This window comes from Callorhinus ursinus, unplaced genomic scaffold, assembly GCF_003265705.2.
Source record: "Callorhinus ursinus isolate GAN/ISIS: 27379988/994484 unplaced genomic scaffold, GSC_fseal_2.0 scaffold4, whole genome shotgun sequence".
NCBI classification, from domain to species: domain Eukaryota; kingdom Metazoa; phylum Chordata; class Mammalia; order Carnivora; family Otariidae; genus Callorhinus; species Callorhinus ursinus.
The window spans coordinates 106,605,758-106,611,987 of NW_027397066.1; positions in this window are offsets into that span (position 1 = coordinate 106,605,758).

Genomic DNA, 6,230 nt, shown 5'->3' on the forward strand with positions numbered 1-6,230 from the left:
CGATGTCTTGGATCTCTCCCTCCTCCTCCCTTCTTTAGCAGGCCGCGCTCGCGTGCGACGCCCCGCCCACCTCGCCCCACACTTCCCTGCTTTCGCTCCTCGCCTGCGCTTGCTGAAGTAGAAGAGGGGGGCGGGCCTGAAGAAAAGATGCAGCGCCGGCCGCGCGCGCGCAAAGGCCGGGTGAGACGACAGCGCGTGCGCGGGATCCGGAGCGCCACGCGCTCTCCTTTCCTTTGCACCCCTTCTGGGAGGCAGGCTCCGCCCGGTCCCTTGCTATGCGCGTGCGCCGCGGAATCGCTGCACTTCCCAGGCCGGGGTTCGCGTCCGCGAACTCCCGCCTCTTCGCTGTCGCTCAGCACGGGGACTTCACGTGCGCCGAGGCCGCCTCGGAGGCGGGGTCTGGTTGGGTCCCCTTTTCGAGGGCGCAGGTTGGTGGCTTGTGGGAGGCCACGACACAGTTTTAATTGTTGGCGCAAACTATTGAGGGGCGTCTCTTTTTCACCCGGGTGCCGTTGCGCTTGTCCGGAAGCCTGGAGCGTGGGCGCGCCGACAAAGCTACCGCCCAAAAGTTTTGGCAACCGGCTGGAGTCTTTCTGGCACAGAATGAGTGCACGGAGGGCTCGCCGGGGTTGTTTGGCATCCGGAATCTACTTGCTGTCTGCGCTGGCATCGAGCAGCCGCTTCCCGGGTGGTTTTGGTCACGGCTGCTCTTGTAGAATTTTTTTCAGGTTTTAGACTAAAGGTGTTATTCCTTAAATCATAGTCTGTGGCGGTAGGGAAGTTGATAAAATGAAGTGGTCCTTCTGTTCTCTCATTCAGCTTTATTTACAGCTTTCTTTTATCTCCTTAGGTCTTCGTCTTTTTTAGACTCCCAGGTCCTTAAAAAATCTGGCGTTAATGCCACCCCTGAAGCCTCATTCTGGGCCCTTCACTTAAAGCACTCAACTCGTTTGACTTGCTCCTTCCTGCCCTAGTCTGTTTTCTTTGTTGTCAGTGAGTTCCCTCACACCCACCTCAAGAACAACCCTGTTGTGAACTACTGGTGTGATGAGTGAATGAAGGTGTATTAAGGGAGTAACGGTTTCGGTTTAATCTTGAGGAACCGGTGCGTTGGAGGAGAGACATGGGCAAGCAATGGGAGCATGTGATATGGACCAAAGTACTTATTAGGGAAACGGCAAGTGGTCCTTTTAAGCTTTAAGTAGTCAGGAGGACCAAAGTCTGGAAAACTAGGTTGGTAGTCTTTAGTCAACGGATAGGCTTGGACTTAATACTCCCCGTTTTGGAGGAGCCATTGAAGATTTTACAGCGGCAAATGACAGGATCAAAACTTTTCTAGAGAGATTATCTACCAGGGATATTAAGGATGGGAGTTAGAAAAGAATGGAAAACAAATTAGTAGGCTACGGTATTTGTGCAAGAAATGAGGAAACTTAGAACTAAGTGGCATTAGAGCAGGGGTCTGCAAGCTTTTCTATAAAGGGCCAAACGTTAATATTTTAGGCACTGTCTTTCATAATTAGTCATCTGTCTTATAATAAGGAAGCAACCATAGAAGATACTTAAAGGAATGAGCATGATTGTATTCCAATAAAACTTATTTATGGACACTGAAATTTTAGGTATCATGAAATACTGATTTTTTTCAATCATTTAAACAGGAAAAAAACCATTTTTTTTTTTTGTTTTAATCTCCAGGGGTGTAAAAAGAGTCTACAAGCCATAGTTTGCTCACCCTTGCTTTAAAGGTACTTTCTTGAGGCAGAGTGAACAGCATTTAGTTGGGAAAAGTAAGTGACCATATAATCTAGCCTCCAATCTAGAATACTCCTAGAACTGAAAGGGGGCACTATATACTGGGAGAACAGGATTAAAATTAGATTGTCCCAGGCAAATCTGAGTGAGTAGTCATCCTGAGGTTAATGGTTAGAAGCCAAAACTGCTTTAGGACTTGGTAACAGGAAATGCCAATGATGGAAACAGGATGATTGGGAAGAAATTGGTTTTTGGGAGAAATTGGATGCTTGTAGCAGTACCAGGTGTCATACAGTTGGGATAACATCAGCAGCAGGAAGAAACCACCCCAGAGGTTTCATAGCAGGCCACTCCTTATATGTTACTGACCAGTGAGTCACTATTCCCTGAAACAGTAACTGACAAGGAGCTTGGGACTACCATGATTGGTAAGAGTTTACCTAGCTTTTGGCAGTTTTTGTGCAAGATTGTGGCATGCATTTTAGCATCTCTGGTCTCTTCCCACTAAATGTCAGTAGCACACCTCTGGCATTGGGACACCAAAAAAACCAACCCTCTTCCCATCCCACACACTCCCTAGAAAGATGATGCTAGTTGAGTGGTTAAACCAATTGGCTTAAACCTATCAGGATTTACCTTGGAGTTCAATTATATATGTGTAGATTTCTTTTCCTTGGTTGGTTCGGAGGGAAGAGAGGAATTGAGCAGTATTGTCAAGAAAGTAGGGTGGGGAATGTTGGGTAGGTAACCAACCTCGTGTGCCATGGAAGTAAAAAGTTAAACATTTTCTTTTATATCCTTTTTCTTTTTTTTAAAGATTTATTTATTTATTTGAAAGAGAGAGAGGGCACAAGTAGGCAGAGTGGCAGGCAGAGGAAGAAGCAGGCTCTCGCTGAGCAGGGAGCCCGACACGGGGCTCGATCCCAGGACCCTGGGATCATGACCTGAGCTGAAGGCAGCTGCTTAACCAACTGAGCCACCCAGGCACCCCTCTTTTATATCCTTGATAAATATCTCAACTCCTCCACACTTGAAACCCCCCCCCCCCTTTTCTTTTCAGTTCTCTTAGCAACTTATTCTAAGCCTCCTGAACTGGCCTAGAAGGGAGTTCTCCCTGTGCCCCGCCAGGTAACTCTCCCAGTAGGATACTCCTGCTTTGAATACTGTAATTTTCTGACTGATGGCTTGCTCTCTCTTTCCCTTCTTCATTCCACATGAAGGGACTAGTCCTGTATACTGATTTCCTTTACTCAGGCACCCTATCTCCAGTGGTGCTCAGCTATTTAAAATAAAATAACTCAGAAATCTCAGCTGGCAGTCAAAGGTCTCCATAAATCCACAAATGGCTTTCCCTGCAGCAAACGTAATCTACTTTACACATAACTTGTATTACATTGATGTGTTTCCCTTTATAATACCTAGTCCCTGTTCTCCCAATTGCTAAATTTATTCCCCACTTCAAGACTTTATTTCCTCACTGAGAGTGCCCTTCTTTCTCCTTTCCAACCATCCAAATTCTATTATTTTTCATTTCCTTCTCTAATTCTAACTCTGTTCTGGGCCTGTGACTGTATCAGCTCACATTGATCTCTTTGGATTTTTACAAATTCCTTGCCTATACCATCCATTTTATTTTATGTTCTTGACTGTTCTGTTCTTGAAACTCTCCTTTGGATCCCTAGATGTCTCCTTTTGCCTTTGGAGATGTTTCTTTTCTGAGTCTTCTACCTTCCTTTTCTTCCTTATATCCATCCCTACCTTACCTAGAGGTCATCTACAAGCATCTGTTGTTATCTATGTTCTTTTCTTCTCTTGTTACTCTTTTTTTCTTGACATTTTATCTACTTAGTGATTTACTTGTCTTCTCTATGGGGAGAGATCAGTAAGCCATCAGGTCTCCAGCCCTGACCTTTCTCTGGGAGATAATAGTACTAGCCACCAAATATTTCCATTTCTTTTCCACACACATAGTAGAATTGCAGTTCTCTAGCCTTTTGAACTCAGTGTGGCCAGTGAAATGTGATTGGAAGTGGTCTGTGTCACTTCCTACTAAAAGCTTTAAGAATGCACAGTTTCTCATGCCCTCTTTCCCTTTCGCACAGTGAGGGAATGTTTTATCTATTGCTGCATAGCAAACCACCCCAATCTTAATGACTTAAAACAGTAATTGTTTTTACTATTACTAATGGTTTTGTGAATTGAATGGGCTCATGGACAGTTGTCTAATCTTTCTTGGGATCTCATGTGGTTCCAACCAGGTATTTTCTGGGGCTGGAGAGGCTAGAATGGCCAAGCCTTTCTTCTTCCCATTGTTATCCCAGGGCCTCGCTTCACATGGCTTCTCCAGCAGAGTAGCCTGATTTCTGACATGGTGGCTCAAGACTCTCAGAAGTGCAAAAGCTTCTAGGTCTTGTAAGTCTTAGGCCTAGAAATAACACATTCTGTTGGTTAAAGCATTCACAGGGCCAGCTCAGTTGCAAAGGGTGGAGAAATAAACTCTACCTCTTGATGGAGATTGAGGAGAAGAGTGACAAAGAATTTGTGGCCTTCTTTAATTTGTCACCCCAACAATGTTTCAAATGGTGGCTCTTTCTGTCAGTGAGGGTCCTAAAGTCAGGACAAAGTGGAAAAGAGCCCTCAGCTAACATACACAGTTGTATGAATGAGAAACACATCTCTGCTGTTCTAAACCACTGAGATATTTGGGGTTGTTTGCTAGCAAACAAAGCCTAATCTACACTAATACAAAAATTGGTACTGGCAGTAGGGCACTGCTGCAGCAAAAACCTACAATATGTGACATATCCATATATGTTACAAATTTCAGTGGTTGGTCGTTAAGCAGCATCTAGCTCTGATTCACTTATGAATCTCCCAGCAAATCTAGCTCAGAAATTTGCACTCAACAAATATTTCTTAAATAAGAGAGCCTATTTCTTATAATTCTTTTCTATTTCTTTATTTTAGGGGAAAACACTTCTTTCCCACATCAGATGTTTCTTGAAGTATGGAGTGGGTGCCACTATCATAACTCGCAATACTCTATTCAGTGCTGCTAGCAAGTTTCCTGGTGTGTAAGTTTGGCGTGTGCAGCCCACCTTCTTCTTCTCCCCTTTCCCATGGAAGTCAGGCCTCCCACAGACGGTGTGCCTTCTGCTCTGCTACTTCATACCGTAAGTTTCACAGGGTTCTGCCCATGCCAGGGGATGTTTGGGCTAAGCTTAGCAAGATAGGCCCTTTGGGGGAAGGGGAGCTTCAGTTTTGGGAGCTAAGTTCATTGCCAGGGAGTGACAAAACCTGTTTGAACTTTAATTCACAAGATCATGAAAGTTCAGTGCTGAACATTAATAATTTCAGATTTAATAGGAAGTTAGTACTAAATACTTTGGGCTATAACTTAGAAGAACAGGATAATTTAATATCTGCATATTGGGGAGGGTCATAATCAAATTGAGCACATCTTTTTGGCTTTTAATTTTTAGAGTATTTTTATGTTATTGTTTGATCTTCTTTTAGAACCTCTATTAATGTTGAAAAAGGTAGGGGGACATAATTTGAGATGGAATAGAATAGGTTGTCAATTATACCCTTGGGTACAGAACAGCATTGGAGCTGATTTAGTGATATGTTGTTCTGACCCATTCAAGGCATTAGGGGAAGAAAATCTACACTTTACCAGTGACTCCAGGAGATCCCACAAAAGAGGCGAACATTGTATTGGAGAAGTGACCTTATGAAGGTGGGAGCAGGACTGCCCTGACTGCTGACTTCTTATCCAAGGAGGATAATCATATCCCAAGTTGATCTCAGTGGGTAAGCTGAAGCGGTTAAGGCAATGGTCTTCATACATTTTGCTGACATACCCCCCAAATAATTTTTAAGTTGACATGTAACATTTTTTTATCTTAAGTTTAGTTGCAAAAGATGTAATTTCTGGTTAAAGTAAATACAAATATTTTAAAATAAAAAAGTTTAAAATACATTTAATGAAATTAAATTCCATAGAAATTGAACACTCATCATCTATTTTTACAGAAATTTACATTAGTTTTTCTCTTTGAGTTTGTATTTTCATTCTACTTCCCCACAAAAGGTTTAAAAATATATTTTATTGCTTACCTTATCATTCTTTTCTGCAATAAAAATTTGTTTATAATTTAAGCAATTTTCTATTACTGAGAGGTTCTGAGTGTCAAAAACTTCTTTTGAAGTATTATTACAATTATTATTAGTACATAATTGATCATAACTACATTATAAATTTTTATACATCATTACTAAAGAGTAATTTTATTGGAAATATGTCTCTCAATGAAATGTTTGGAGCTCCACCCCCATCATTAGTTCATGAATGTAATTTTTGTTAGGAGACAGAATAGGAAAGACAGAAACAGATAGAACTATTAGGTGTAGGGCTTACCAAAAATGATTAAATAACAGTAGAAAACTATACATCTAAATCTACATAAAAGATG